Source organism: Hibiscus syriacus, unplaced genomic scaffold (assembly GCF_006381635.1).
Source record: "Hibiscus syriacus cultivar Baekdansim isolate YM2019G1 unplaced genomic scaffold, ASM638163v2 tig00111213_pilon, whole genome shotgun sequence".
NCBI classification, from domain to species: Eukaryota; Viridiplantae; Streptophyta; class Magnoliopsida; order Malvales; family Malvaceae; genus Hibiscus; species Hibiscus syriacus.
The window spans coordinates 3,988,157-4,005,064 of record NW_024063022.1 but is presented as its reverse complement, the minus strand read 5'-3'; the positions used below and the strand labels follow the sequence as shown (position 1 = coordinate 4,005,064).

General features: G+C 32.6%; 2 non-coding genes across 2 annotated transcripts; both read left to right on the top strand.

The window, feature by feature from the left end:
* Window positions 1-788: 788 nt before the first annotated feature.
* Window positions 789-862, top strand: TRNAN-GUU. Its single transcript has one exon. It is a non-coding gene; the product is annotated as a tRNA-Asn (tRNA).
* Window positions 863-14,559: 13,697 nt separating this feature from the next.
* TRNAN-GUU lies at window positions 14,560-14,633 on the top strand. The gene has a single exon. It is a non-coding gene; the product is annotated as a tRNA-Asn (tRNA).
* The last annotated feature ends 2,275 nt before the right edge of the window (window positions 14,634-16,908 follow it).

Below are 16,908 nucleotides of genomic sequence, written 5' to 3'. Positions count from 1 at the left end.
CCGACCCGCTTATCCATCAGACCCGTGTGTTTCTGAGTAAAATGGGGTTAATCCCCTTTTGGTCCTTGACTGGAAATTACGTAGTACCGAAAGGGCAGTTCAAGGGTGCTAACCCTTCCTTGACTGTAACCAACTCCCGAATCCGACACATCTTTGGAAAGACGAAGACTAGGTAAGAAATAAGGTATACGATCAACCCGTTTGCTTTCAAATAAATGATCGGTGGCGACTCCCAATTCATTTAATCCAAGTCGAAGCCCAATTTGGGGCCCAACCGAAAGACGGATACGACAGTAGGTTATTTATGTCTTCATGTAATTCCTTGACATTGTAAAATGTAAAATTGTACAATGCAATTTATTGTCGTTTTGTTTCTCAATCAAATTGGAAACATTTTTTTTTGACAAAGCAAAAATTATTGATAATAATAAGAACCACTAAAAGTATTTTATATAGATTCAAAAAAGGAGATTCAAATAATACCTATGCTTTCACACAAAAATAACTAAAATCGACAATCCTACGCCCAAAACACCACACCAGTGACATACAAACTCTCAAATGCAGTTATAAAGCTATAAAAATAAAAAAAAATGAAACTAACACTGCCATGCAATTCACCAAACAGGTAACCAAAATGATCAGGAAGACAACACATTGATATAATTCAGATTTATAGACTGAAATTTCGTTCAACCATCCTTAAAGACATAACAATCAGACATCAATTTAGAACACCACCAAACAGACCAGGTCAATTTTCAGTCCTCCACAAAGAGAAACAAAAAGCTGGAATAGCTCAATTGGTTAGAGCGTGTTGCTGTTAACCACAAGGTCGGAGGTTCAACCCCTCCTTCTAGCGTTCAATTTTGTGCAACTTCTTATTATCCTTTAAATTTCAATATGTTACGTCAGGTATATAATAATTATAAAATTAGTCAAAAGAGAACTAAGAGGCCTATTAGGTCAGTTGGTTAGAGTGTTGTGCTAATATCGCGAAGGTTGTAGGTTTGAATTCTGCATTGGCCGGGTTTTATTTTTTCTCCTGATCAGTGAGATCTTCCGATTGGAATCAATATGGTGGGTGGAATAAAGAGGCAATGTTTCAACTAACGAAGCCAGCAGGTGGGGGTGAAGATCATCTGATGGGAACAAATGTTCAACGGCAAAATAATGTTCATTTTGTTCCCAGATGAACGTGAAAGACGTGGCCATTGTGTATACATGGAATGAGATCAGAGGTGATGGAGATGGCCCCCATGAAGGGAGACTGCAAGTTCCAAATGTAAATTTGCAACACGATGTGAGTATGCATGTCTGTTTTTCTCATTGCAAAACCATCAATTCGTTTATTTCAACTCTCATTGCTCATATGGCATCCAGTGTGCTCAAAGTGAGTTTTTCCATATGGATATACCACTTGCTCTCAAGTGCAACATATACCAAACATTCTTGAAGTCTAGGATTCATGGTTGAGGGTTAAAGAATACATAACAAAATAAATAAATAGAGGTTTAAATTGATTCAAGAATAATTTATATAAAGTTCAATGTTAACAAATGCAATAACAAATTGCAATAAGAGATAAATTAGATTAAACTGACACATGAGAGATCTAGCCTTATGTATATCAAATTTAATTGAATAAATAAATCGATCATAAATAAGTCATATTTGAGTTCGCGATGTAAATTAGGGTTTTATCTCATCACCTAGCCGCCAGAGATCTAGTAGTTGGATCTGCCCTTGATCCAACGACCCAGATGGAAGGGATCATAGGGTTTCATCATAACCCAAGGATTGAAGCATGCCGCCACCTACCCTGCTGCCACTACCACTACCACTACCAATGTAGTCGTGTTGCCACTATCCACCCCTCTCACCACAGTCATTGTCTGATCCAATCACCACTGTCACCTCAGTCGACCATCAGCACTCATCAATCAAGCGAAAAGGACAAAAAATTAGTAAAAAAACACACATATATATATTACTCGAATGATGACAAATAAAAAGCAAAGAGCCAGGTTGTCAATAAAAAAAACAGAGCACTCTTACACCATCTCAAGATTAGAATAAAACGATAACATGCAACAGTAGATTTGAATATATAAACGAAACAAGGGGACCACTTTTGGGGGATGATCCAAAAATTTTACAGAGAGAGAAAAAAGAAAAAAGAACAAAAAGAAAAAAAACCATATAGAGTAATCACTAAAAAGGGAGGAGAAAAAGATATTCTTATCTGATACATAGTAGCCACTATCATCCAAACTAGAGGTAATATCTTCGGTTTTCTTTGGGATTAAAGGAAAAAGTGGTCTATTGGGTTGATTAAAGGAGGTATTCGTGAGGGAAATATAAAGAAAGGTATTTGGGGGTTCTAAATCAGGTTAAACGGCATTGAGAACAACCATATTTTAGGTCGTTTGAAGTGAAAGGAGACGAGGCTCGAGAGGGCTCGTGAGGGAAATATAAAGGAGGGTATTTCGGGGTTCTAAATCAGGTTAAATTGAGTTGAGAACAACCATATTTTAGGTCATTTGAAGTGAAAGGCAGTGAGGCTCGAAAGGGTTCTCTCCCTTTTTGAATGGGAGAGGTGGCAGGTAAGAAATAAAATGAAAAGGGTGAGTGTTTTTGTAATGCCCCAAATATTGAATTAGGGAATTCATTAACAAGATTTAAAAATTGAGGATTAAAGTGATTAAATGATAAAAGTTGAGAAATGAGTTGGATTAGTGGTTTAGACTTAATTATAACAAAGGATGGTTAAAAGGGACATTTTGGTCATTTAGAATAAAATGAATTTAAAATTCATTGTCATTAAGGTATTAAAGTAAAGAAATAATGGGAAGTGAGTTAACTAAGTCAACTCTTTTCTTATTCTTTCACGTGGATAGCCCTCCTCCATAGCTAAAGGTGAGATCTCAATTTGTTAGTTTATTCTTTCGTTTTTTGTTAGTTTTTGAAGAATTGAGTTTGACAAAAGCTTAAGGAAGGATTATATGGGATTAAAACTAAGAGATGGATGAGATATTTGAGATTGAAGAAAATAGGTTTTTGAGTGTTATGTTAGAATATAAGTTTTTGCTGATATTTATTAGTATTTTTGACTTGTCAAATATGTAAATAAGAGATTAAGGGCATTGGATGGGTTTAAGAACATGATAGAAAAAGTGGTGTGATTCTTAGATCTAAATGTTTTTGTAAGATTTTAGATGATTTAAGAATCTAAATGAAGGAAAGTTAGTATGGATAAGTAAATAAGAGTTTAATAGTATTGTTGGGAGTAAACATAGGGAAATTTGACCCAATTTGGGTAATAATTGGGTTGAAAACTGGAAAATCTGGGTTCAGGTATCGGTACTGATAGAACAGTACCGATACTATAGGCTTAAAATGGGAAGAACAACTTAGTAGTCTCGATACTTATTCAAGAAGTATTGATACCGAAAGGGGGTATCGATATTGTGAGGAAGGTATCGGTACCATTGATAAAAGAATGCAAAAATGACATCGATACCGTATTATCGGTACCATAGTGTAGTAGTATCGATACCATGGTAGTGCTATCGATACTATTGAGCCAGAAATGTTAAGATAAGCTGCGATTGTTATAGAAATTTAATAATATGTACTTTTGAGTATTGTTTAAGTATAATTGTTAGGAAATATACTTAGGGGTGTTCATTCAGTTAAAACAATGGCTGACCGAACCAAATTACCATTAACTGAATTAACCGAACTTTTTTTTCTTTAACCGTTAACCGAACCAAACTTTCTTTTGAAAATATTAACAGAACCGAATAAATTTCGGTTAATTTTCGAATTAACCGAAGTTTTTTAAAATTTTCTAATTTATATAAAAAATGAATATTTTTTAATTCAAAAAAACAATTTACAATTAATTTAAATAATAAAAAATTATAAAATAGAAATTTATATGGATTTTTATAATTAATTAATATTGATTTAGGTTTAAAAGTTATTAAAATGGTTTGGGTTGAGCCCATATGTTATATATAATATATTTAAAATTTAATTTCGGTTAATTAACCAATTTCGAACCGAATTAACCGTTAACAGAATTTTAAAATATTTATTAACCGTTCCCCGACCGAACTAATTCGGTGGCCGATCGAATTAACCGAACTAATTCGGTTTGGTCGGTTAATTCGGTTAAAACCGAAAAATTAACAACCCTAAATATACTAACAATTGACATTATACGTGTCTTTAATGGATGCTTAAGTAGATTGAAATCAATCTCCCGAATCAAGCAAAACTAAAGGCAAAGGCAAAGTACTTGAGTAATCAACTTTGCGGTTTGGGATACAATAGCAAGGAAAGCCAGGTGAGTGCATTTATTATGTACGTATATGTTACGGTAGTAATAGATGTATGATTGATTGATACATGTATGATGATTACCAAATGGCACTAAGTGTGCATAAAGTTAAGAAATTCATAATAAGTTTATAAATTTCCATATGGTCACTTTGTGCGCAAAAAGTTAAGAAATTCATAATAAGCTTATGAATTTCCGTATGGGAACTTTGTGTGCATAAAGTTAAGAAATTCATAAATAGTTTATGAATTTTCGTATGGGCACTTTGTGTGCAAAAAGTTAAGAAATTCATAATTAGTTTATGAATTTCCATATGGGCACTTTATGTGCAAAAACTAAGAAATTATATGAATTTCTGTGTTGGTGGTGTGTGTGCAACCTACGTAAATTATAATAAGACTGTGAAATTTTGTATTGGTACTATGTGTCCAAACTATAGAATTTATAATGAATTTAAAGCGTTAATTGATATTATGAATAATTATTAGCATAAAAACTGTTCTAAAGTAAAATATTAATAGCCTAGCTGTGCATTTGACAGAAATGTGTCAATAATGCCAGTTAGATGAAAAGTTAAATACCTTTGAGTAAAAGATTAATAGCATACTTGTGCATTTGACAGAAATGTGTCAATTATGCCAGTTAGATGAAAGGTTAAATACCTTTGTGTAAACGATTAATACCCTAGTTGTGCATTTGAAGGAAATGTGTCAATTATGCCAGTTAGATGAAAGGTTAAATACCTATGAGTAAAATATTAATAGCCTAGCTGTGCATTTGACAGAAAGGTGTCAATTATTCCAGTTAGATGAAAGGTTAAATATATTTGCGTAAAAGATTAAAAGCCTAGCTGTGCATTTGACAGAAAGGTGTCAATTATGCCAATTGGATGACATGTTAAATACCTTTGAGTAAAAGATTAATAGCCTAGCTATGAATTTGATAGAAATGTGTCGATTATGTCAGTTTGATGAAAGGTTAAATACCTTTGAGTAAAAGATTAATAGCCTAGTTGTGCATTTGACAGAAAGATGTCAATTATGCCAGTTTGATGAAAGGTTAAATAGCTTTGAGTAAAATATTAATAGCCTAGCTGTGCATTTGATAGAAAGGTAACAATTATGACAGTTAGATAAAAGGCTAAATACCTTTGAGTAAAAGATTAATGGCCTAGCTGTGTATTGGACATGAAGGTGTCAATTATGCAAATTAGATGAAAGGCTAATATGCCTTTGACATAAATGAAATGCATAACGGTACATTAAAAGCATAAAAGGATGTCATAAATGAGATTAATGAATAATTACTAAAGAATAATGAGAAACATGTACTGAAAGAAAGGTATGTTGGACATACTAAGAATGTTTACGATGATAGTATGAAAGAAATTTGGTTTAAACAATAGGGATTTATATAATCCTTATGGATGATACGAAGTAGTTCGAAACCAAATAAACATGATATACTTATGTATATAGAAATGTTTTTTTACAATACTATGTCTCACTAAATAAGTATTTAACATGTGCTGATTTCACGCGTAGGTAAAGGCGGAGATTAGTCGAGTAAGGAGTGCAGCAATAGCACCAGCTATCATCAATTAAGGTTGACTCGTCAGTAACTATAGGACAATCTGGTTTGTTTTGGAAAAAAATAGTTGGTATGTAATTAAAATACGAAAAATGCTCTGAATTGTATTTAAATAGAACCTCTTAACATATTTCAATTAATGCCCTGTTTTTGGGTTTTTAGGGGCAAATAGTCGTTTAGTCCCTCATACTTTGTATCCTATCGTGGTCATGAAATACAATGAAATTTTACAATTTCAAAGTTCAAATGTTTTCATTTTTACATTTTAGTCATCGTGCATATATAAGTATTATGATTAAATGTTTGATTTAGGTTGTTAATTTGAGAATTGGTTTATTTTAGTCCTTTTGTAGTTGCATTGGAAGTAGCTATATTTATGCTTTAGGTCATCTGAATTTATTTAATATTTATTCTAACCACCATTATTGAAAATAAGAAGAAGAAAATATTAAGGTTAAATGTTTCGATGCCCCTTACACTTTTTTTTTGTAATTTTGATTTGGTCATTGTACTTTTCCTTGTATGAAATAATTTATTTATTTATTTATTTATTTATTTATTTTTATTTGTAATTATTATTTTATATGTATTTATGTATATATGTATGGGTGTTGTACTAGTACTATAACACTTTTTATATTTATTTTTTATCTTATTTATTTATTTATCCAATCCCACTTAAATCCTTATATATATATATATTAAAATATTTTCAAAATAGAAGTTTATATATTGTATTATGAACTTTTATAAAAAAATGATGACATGGTTAATATTATAAAGTTTATGAGATTCATGGTTAAATATTCGACTAATCTATGGAAGATCTTTAAATACATGGAGTTCCCTTCGAGGGTTATTCTTATAAAATAATTTCATTATATTAGTTACTTATTAAGTTAATTATATATATATTATTCATTTTAGATAATTATTTATTAAATATTACTTTTTATATATTTTATACGTATATATTTTTAAATTGGATATATTGTTTTTACATCATTATTTTAATAACCATAGATTTTCATTTTTATTTATCTTATGTATATATTTGTTTACTATTTCTAAGTTATTTTATTTATTTGTCATGACGGATATTTTCACTCGTTATTTTTTTGTTCTTTATTATTATTGCATTTATATGTTATTGCACTTGTTTTTTTTTTGTTTTCTAAAATGGTCAAAGGTAATGTTGTCTCGCGTCGTGGATTAACGAAATTACGTACAATATAACTGGATTTTGATTTATGTTAATTCACGTACTAAGGGAACATCCTTTATAATAAAATCGAGTGAATTAAGTCATTTTTTATCAATTCAATTATTTTAATATTAAATTCACTCATTTCATCGAAATAAAAAGGATCACAATTTAAATTTTGAATTCAAACTTATAAAATTCCACTACTTAGACAATGTATAATCGAGAGGTACCAATTTTGGGAGCTGTGGATGTGTTAGCCCTTCCCCAAGCGTAATCAACTCCCGAACCCTTAAAAATGAATCTTTGGTAAACGCAGACCAATTTTTATCGTAAAAAATGATTTTTCTTTAAATTGTTTTAAAAGACGTTTAAAGGTATTTGACATACCTAAACCAAAGGTCGATGGTGACTCCAAATTTTCTAAAATAAAGTCATAATTATTTTTAAAATTATTTATTTATTTAAAAAAAATGGTTATGACACCTTGCCGACTCTGGTGGGGACCTATAAGAGTCAAGCCTTATTCGATTACACGTTGTCATAGTCGATGGAATTTTATAAATTTGAACCATTGTTTAAGTTACGATTCTTTTATTATTTCAATTTTCATAATCATGCATAATCTTTTATTGATTTCTTGTAAATAATTGCACTAATGTTTTGATTTGTGTTTCATTGTTTTCAGATAGTTAACTTTTTTGAAATAAATCTGACTTTTTTTTTGAGTAAAAGGTTTGTGAGTTATTCCTCGCACACGTCACGTGCATTTGCATGTCATGAGCTCTATACCCGAGCTTCGTCCCACTAAGTGGTGGTCAGTCACTAGTGCCTTCGTGAGTAGCCCTCCGTATAGGATAGTGAATCACTTCCGAAGTACATGCACTTATGATCTTCGTAAGTAGCCCTCCGTCGATCGATTAACTCAACAAAGCTTGACTTAGATGAAGGAGGTAAATGTGTAGATGTTAAATTATATAGGTCAATGATTGGCTCTTTGCTTTATCTAACTGCATGTAGACCGGACATTATGTTTAGTGTTTGCTTATGTGCTAGATTTCAATCATGTCCTAAGGAATCACATTTACTAGCTGTTAAGAGAATCTTTAGATACCTTAAGGACACTCCTAGTTTAGGACTTTAGTATCCTAGAGACTCTAGCTTTAGCTTGCATGCCTTTTCTGATGCGGATTATGGAGGATGCAAATTAGATAGGAAAAGCACCTCCGGTACTTGTCAATTCCTTGGAAATATGCTGATTTCTTGGTTTTCAAAGAAGCAAAATTGTGTTGCATTATCTACCACTGAAGCGGAATACATTTCAGCCGGTAGTTGTTGTGCACAAGTTTTATGGATGAAACAACAACTTTTTGATTATGGAATTGAAGTAGGTACCATTCCTATCAAGTGTGACAATACTAGTGCTATTTGTCTCACTAAAAATCCCATCCAACACTCTAGAACTAAGCACATTGAAATAAGACATCACTTCATTAGACCATGTCACTAAGAAGATGTAGTTCTAGAATATGTTGATACTTTGCATCAATTAGCGGATATTTTTACAAAACCCTTAGATAAGGAAAGGTTTTGGACACTTAGGAGAGAATTAGGTTTAACTGACCTATCTTCACTTAGTGTTTAAAATAATTCAGCACTTTTAATAAATACTGAAAATGCTCATAATAGTAATTTTTGATGCATTCATTGCTATTAGTTAGGGGAGTTTATGATTCTTGATGAAAATTAATTTTATGTTCAAATATCGATTAAAGATTAATTTAATTGTTTGAACATAATTATTTTTCAATATATGAGTTGCCTATACCACTAGAGAAGATTAATTAGCATTTTATGTGCTTAAAAGTCGGATTTTAGCATTTTGGTGCAGAGGGAATCGATCCCCCCATGAGGGAACGATTCCCCCTTTGAAGGGAACCGATTCCCCACAGGGGAATCGATACCCCCTGGGGTTCTGTTAAAATCGGCAAAAAAAACCCAAATCCCAAACCCCAAAACCTATTCCGCCGTTTCTCACCCTCAAACACTCAAATCTCCATTCTTGCCTCAAATCATTGATTTTAATCGGAAATCACTTCAAATATCATCTCCTAAACTTGCAATCATCATTAAATCGTGCAAACAACATCTAAATCCCTCATCTTCATCTTTCAAGGTAAATTTTTCTAAACTCTCTATTCATTGATTTGAACATAGGATTAGTTTTAATTAGTTCTAGGTTGAAATAGTGATCGGCCATTGATTGTTTAGTGATTATAAACTAGATGTTACAACTAATTTCATCAAAAACACAAAAATTTTCCAAAAATTTTAAATTTTCGAAATTAAAAAAAAATTGTTGTTTTTCAAATCATTGTGTTTTGATTAAATTATGTTGTTGTTATGAAAACTATACATATATGTTTCTCAAAACCATATTTTTTTCAAAAGTTTTTCAAAAACTTTGCCCATTAGGATTGATTTAGAGAACCTTGAAATATTGAGGACTCAATTGAGTTTTGGGATTAATTGAATTGCATACATTTGTTTTTAAAATTGCAGGTTATCCAATCTATTCCGATTTCCTTCACCATGTCTAATCCTAAAAGTGCTAGGTCTTCATCTAGTCGTTCACACCGACAACCAAATCCACCTCCAAATCCTCCACCTATTCCAATTTCTAATCCTAATCCTATTGATCCTAATTTGACTATCCAAAATTCGTGTTTCAATCATCCTGGTCCTAGAAATCATCGTTTTTGGTATTATCAATATTTCGACTCTTACAAAATCCGGGAAGAACGTATTCCTTCTCGTCAAGCTATGTTAGCTATCAATTTTAAATATCTTCCTCTTTTACAAGAGTGGAAATTTGATAAACTCTTTGACCTTGAACCCATCGTTTACCATCAACTTGTTCGTATTTTCTATTTTAATGCCGTTTGTGTTAAAGACCAAACTAAATTCGAAACCATAGGATTTCGTTCCTACCTTCTAGGACAATTCTTATATATTGACTCGGCTTACATAGCCAATACATTCGGATTAGATAATGAAGGGATTTCAAATGAAAAATAGGTTTTAGGATCTCGTTATAAAAGAAGGGATAGTGCAAGTGTCCTAGACCTTCATGAACGTTTTCTTCATCTAATGATTTCTTGGTGGTTTCGACCATCTGGAGGTCGTTATTCTACTCTTAGAGCCTTAGATCTTTGGTGATTACATTGTTTCGAAAACAATATTAAAATCAACCTACCTCAGATTATTTTTGCTGAAATTGTTGAAACCGTTAATCTTGTTCCTAATAAAAAACTTTGTTCATCTCTTGTTTACGGTTGTATTTTGAGTAATCTGTTTTCCAAAGCTGGGCTTAGAGTCGGTCTAGATGCCGTTTTTCCTCTTAAGAAACAAATTAACCTTCTTTCCTTAACGAGAGCGGGATGGATTAAGGATAAGGAAACTGTGGAATGGGTTCGATCTTCTGCAACTACTCCGGGAGCTAGTTCTTCACAAGCTCCACCCGAAGCTGACGAAGATCTCGAGCTTGAGCAACTAATGCGAGACATCGATGAAGCTGACGATGAACCTGAGCAGGCCGAGGAGCAGTCCGAAGAGCAAGCACAACAATCTACTCAAATGCCTCCATATTTTCAATCTTTTATGGAGACATTTGATTACCGATATGCGACCATGGATTCGCGCTTTAATTCTATAGAGTCCCATTTATCCACAATGGGAGCTCAACAATTAGAAATTCTTTGGGAAATGCGTGCAAATAATGAAGCAACCAACGCACGTATTAATGACCTCACTAACGAAATGGCCGCTATGCGAGCTCGTTTTCCTCCTCCTGATCCGGATATATGATTAAATGTTTTACTTTGTTTTCCAAACTTATTGTTTTAACATTTTGAATATTTTGGAATGTTTGAATTTATGGATGGTGTGAACTTATATGTTTGGTGTGATTTATTCATTATTGCATCATTTACATCATTATTAGCAAATATGACCAATTTTACCATATCACATTGTTTATGAATTTTGATTATGGAACTAATGGCTAACGGTTCTCTTGATTGTGATCTTAGCAGCTTATACATACATATACCTAATCAATTGGCTTAATATTTTTCACATTTATTTGAATCTTTTTGATTTAACAAAAAGGGGGAGAAGTGTGTTTTAAGTGTGTTTTTTAAAATGATAAATGGGAGAAGTGTTAAAGTAAGGGGGAGTAATTTCAAAACTTGATTTCAAAATCTTAAAATTACTAAAATGTTTTGTTATATCAAAAAGGGGGAGATTGTGAAAACTTTTTGATATTCGATATAACAAATTAAGTTAAATGAATTTTAAGATTTTCCAAAATGATTTTCTAAGTATATTCGATATAATTATTCGAATATCAAAACATTACTCCAAATATTTCAAAAATCATTTTTAATCCTTACTTAAGTGTAAAATTAAGTTTTAATCTTAAAATAATTTCAAAAAAATCTTTCAAAGTATTTTGAACCATTTCAAAGTCAAAAATTCCAGATTGCTCAGAGGGAACCGATTCCCCCCCCCAAGGGGGTACCGATTCCCCCCTGAATGGTTTGGCTCCGAGATTTCCAGAATGCTCGGAGGGAACCGATTCCCCCATAGGGGGTACCGATTCCCCCCTGTTCAAAGGTCGAAATATTTGAATTTTACACTTAGGGAACCGATTCCCCATAGGGGGTACCAATTCCCCCCACGCTCCAAACTGTTTTATTAATTGTTTTCACACTAAAACGGCTATATGATCTTCACTAATCATCCCCAACGTTCAGAAGTGATTCAAGGTGTATTTAAACAAGTTCTGAAGCCCTTGATCAACAAGAAATTATAGAGAAACAAGAGAGAAAGCATCAAACACCAAGTTTGTGCAAATCAAGCCAATTTTCCTTTCAATATTCATTTTGCTTTCAAGAACACCATTTGTGCTCATTTGTAATTATCTTTGAGTGTTCTTTTCTTGTTCTAGAATTGTGCAAACATCTTACCTTGTGAGGTTTTCTTGTAAGTTTGCAAATTTGTAATCTTCTCTTTGGGAAAAAGAGTATTCTCAAGAGTTGGGGTATACTCTTGAGGGATTTGTAAGGTTACTCTTTATCCTCAAAAGAAAGAACAAATTAGTGAATTTGTTGGAAAATCCTTGGTGAGGAGCTAAGGTAGTGGACGTAGACTTTGATTAAGAAAGTCGAACCACTATAAATCGCTGTGCAATTCTCTATCTTTCAATCTCCTTACTCCCTAAACACAAAACCGTTCCGACCCCTCTTTGCAAACCGTTTCGGTTGTCGATTCGAGCTTCCGAAAATCCTAACAGATGGTGACTCCAAATTTTCTAAAATAAAGTCATAATTATTTTTAAAATTATTTATTTATTTAAAAAAAATGGTTATGACACCTTGCCGACTCTGGTGGGGGACCTATAAGAGTCAAGCCTTATTCGATTACACGTTGTCATAGTCGATGGAATTTTATAAATTTGAACCATTGTTTATGTTATGATTCTTTATTATTTCAATTTTCATAATCATGCATAATCTTTTATTGATTTCTTGTAAATAATTGCACTAATGTTTTGATTTGTGTTTCATTGTTTTCAGATAGTTAACTTTTTTGAAATAAATCTGACTTTTTTTTTGTTTTTTGGGTAAAAGGTTTGTGAGTTATTCCTTGCACACGTCACGTGCATTTGCATGTCATGAGCTCTATACCCGAGCTTCGTCCCACTAAGTGGTGGTCAGTCACTAGTGCCTTCGTGAGTAGCCCTCCGTATAGGATAGTGAATCACTTCCGAAGTACATGCACTTATGATCTATGTAAGTAGCCCTCCGTGTAGACATAAGGAATGTGCTTCTTTGAATTGAACTCGACCCGCTTAAGTCTATAATGGATAAGGATCGAGGGTTCGGCAGCCCAAGGGGGAACCCACAATAAGGACAATTCGAGTACCCCTATTACCTTAGAACTGAAACTCTGCATATAGTAAACCCATGCCCACCAGAAATTAGCCCGAAACACTTTCCGAATTTATAAGTACATGAAGAAAGAACATCTCCTAACCTTTGCCTTTAAATTCATAGAATAGATTGTTCTTATAAGAATAAAAGCATGTGAACTAGATATCACATGGCTAGGTTTTGATTGTTCATAATTCAAGCATGTGGGTAGAATACATGTCTAGATAAGATTGTTGCTTCAAATAAATGTATGCTTGGGTAGATACTGTGATAAGATACACAATATTTATTTTATATTTTATCTTATTATCCCGACTAACTTGTGTTTTTTGTTTGTTTGTTTTGTTTACTCTCTTTTCCTTTATTTTGCTCATCATTATATATCATAATATTGTTGAGAAACAATTTGTTACTAGTGGCGAGCGAAAAAGTTCAATGTCAAAAAGTAATATATTTAAAAGTTTAATGGCAAAATCAATATAACTCTAGAGTTTCATAGCTTAAAATGATGTCATTTTGTCCATGTCATCAAAGTGATAGAAATATTAGTCCACGTCATGGTACCATTAAAATCTAGAGACCCAATGATATAATTGAAGTTAAAACCAAAATTTAGTATTATCATTAGAGAAATTAAAAGTTTACTGCTATTATTAGAAAACTCAGGTACTGAGCTTAACCCAAGGTGGCAAATTCTTCCTCATAGACTGAACAAAAAACTTTCATCAAAGTCCCTCGAAACTACATCGAATTTACAAAATGAGACCGGATTGAAGCCACTAATTGGTAACAGTGGAGGAACAAGTGTTACAAGGCTTCCCTTCCTGCCTGAATAAAATATTATTTCAATCATAGGAATCACTGATTGATACAAAGCTCCAAGTCTTGTACAATTTTATATGTAGGTTATGTATGTCTTCATGTAATTCTTTGACATTGTAAAATGTAAAATTGTACAATGCAATTTATTATCGTTTTGTTTCTCTATCAAACTGGAAATATTTTTTGACAAAGCAAAAATTATTGATAATAATAAGAACCACTAAAAGTAGTTTACATAGATTCAAATAAGGAGATTCAGATCATACACACACTTACCTAAACACAAAATCACACCTATGCTTTCACACAAAATATAACTAAAATCGACAATCCTACGCCCAAAACACGACACCAGTGACATACAAACTCTCAAATGCAGTAATAATGCTATACAAAAAAAAAAACATGAACTAACACCGCCATGCTATTCACCAAACAGGTAACCAAAATGATCAGGAAGACAACACATTGATATAATTCAGATTTATCGACTGAAATTTCGTTCAACCATCCTTAAAGACCCAACAATCAGACATCAATTCAGAACACGACCAAACAAACCAGGTCAATTTTGCGTCCTCCACAAAAGGGGACAAAAAGCTGGAATAGCTCAGTTGGTTAGAGCGTGTGGCTGTTAACCACAAGGTCGGAGGTTCAAGTCCTCCTTCTAGCGTTCCATTTTATGCAACTTCTAATTATCCTTTAAATTTCAATATATTATGTCAGGTATATAATAATTATAAAATTCGTCAAAAGAGAACTAAGAGGCCTATTAGCTCAGTTGGTTAGAGTGTTGTGCTAATAATGCGAAGGCTGTAGGTTTGATATCTGCATTGGCCAGGTTTTAATTTTTCTCCTGATCAGTGAGATCTACCGATTGGAATCAATATGGTGGGTTGCATAAAGAGGCAATGGTAACTAACGAAGCCAGCAGGTGGGGGTGAAGATCGTCTGATGGGAACAAATGTTCTACGGCAAAAATCTTCATTTTGTTGCCAGATGAACGTGAAAGACGAGGCCATTGTGGATACATGGAATGAGATCAGAGGTGATGGAGATGCACCCCATGAAGGGAGAATGCAAGTTCCAATTGTAAATTTGCAACAAAAATATGAGTATTTATGTCTTTTCTCATTGCAAAACCATCAATTCATTTATTTCAACTCTCATTGCTCATATGGCTTCGGATGTGCTCAAAGTGAGTTTTTCCATATGGATATACCACTTGCTCTCAAGTGCAACATATACCAAACATTCTTGAAGTCTAGGATTCATGGTTGAAGGTTAAAGAATACATAACAAAATAAATAAATGGAGGTTTAAATTGATTCAAGAATAATTTATATAAGTTCAATGTTAACAAATGCAATTTCAAATTGCAATAAGAGATAAATTAGATTAAACAGACAAAAGAGTGATCTAGCCTTATGTATATCAAATTTAATTGAATAAATAAATCGATCATAAATAAGTCATATTTGAGTTCGCGGTGTAAATTTTAGTTTTGAAAACGATAATAATAGGTTATTCTCAATATGCAATTTATTTTTACATACAATTAATTTTTTGTTTTCCTTTCTTCTATATTTAATGTTGATCGGAATTTTAAACCATTTATTAGGTTGCTCTTAATAATATTATTTCATGGTTTGAACATGAATTCTCTTATTAAGAGTACAATGTAGTTATATTTAGACCTTACCTTCTTTCTATTTTGATAATTATGTCCTCCAAAATCATCATTTTGTAACTTCTATTATAATTTGATGTTCCGAATATTTAAATCGAGAGCCATATTCAAGTACGGAGCTTTATATCCATAAGAAAAAGTAACATTTTGGACTAGCGATTAGTAATTGTATTTTCGAAGGTTTAAGGTTCTCAAATTTTTATTTGTTTCATTATTTTCATAAATATGATGCTTTCCTTGTTAGATATATGCATGTCATGGTGTTTGGACGAGGAATATGAAAATGATGAAAATACTCCTTTGATTATTAGTTGGGTGTAAAGGACTAATTTCTTCATAACTGCATAGGATGACCTTGTGTTAATGGTTATATATATATCTTTGTGGATATTATCTCAATGCATTTATCGAGAAGAGGAATTTTGATTGTTTTACACTTCAGTATTTGGGAGTACAAATTTGGAAGAGCAATGCTAACTTAATAGGGCTATGTTCACTTTACGAAACTCGAAAGCTGAGCTATTCCACTAAGGCAATTGGTTATAGAGGAAACTCGAAAGCCCTGGTTTTATGAATATATTACATTCAATCCATGACATAGCTCGGACACTTGGCGATTCGGTGTTTGCTCCACTGCTTTTGTCTAAAGACTTTGTGATGAGACGAACCCTTCCGTTAAACCTGATAAAAGTGATTATAATACTAAGCTGTCCCTCTAAACCAATTGGTTGAACGCCCCAGCTTTATGGATTCGGCTAGCCAGATAACGACAAATTAAATCTAAATAAGGAGTTTCGGTAAAAATGGACTAAGGGAATTAAGAACACCTGTTATAGTCAAATACACACGAGCACTCAAGAATTTCATTTTTAGACCGATATTTCTACACTACCTTTGTTAGAGGAGCTTACAAAACTTGAACAAACGGAAGATTTCAGAGAACTGAAACAGCAGTGTTCTGAAAGATCTAGCCATTGATTATGCTAGTTGTGTCATTTTGGAAGCATCCGATTAAAATATTAAATCAAGAAAGAGGGGCGAGCCCTAACCAAATCGATGAAACAAACCCACCTCTAAATCAACTTTTCGATTTTGATATTTGTCAAAGCTTTGCAGCTATCAAAGCTTAAAAGAGAATTTGATTATGGTGATATCCAATGAACTCCTGTTTTATGATTTGCTTCAATTGTGAAACCTAGAAGGGGGCAATATTTTTCAAAATACCTTTTGATATTTTTCAAAATTTTGAAAATTCAGA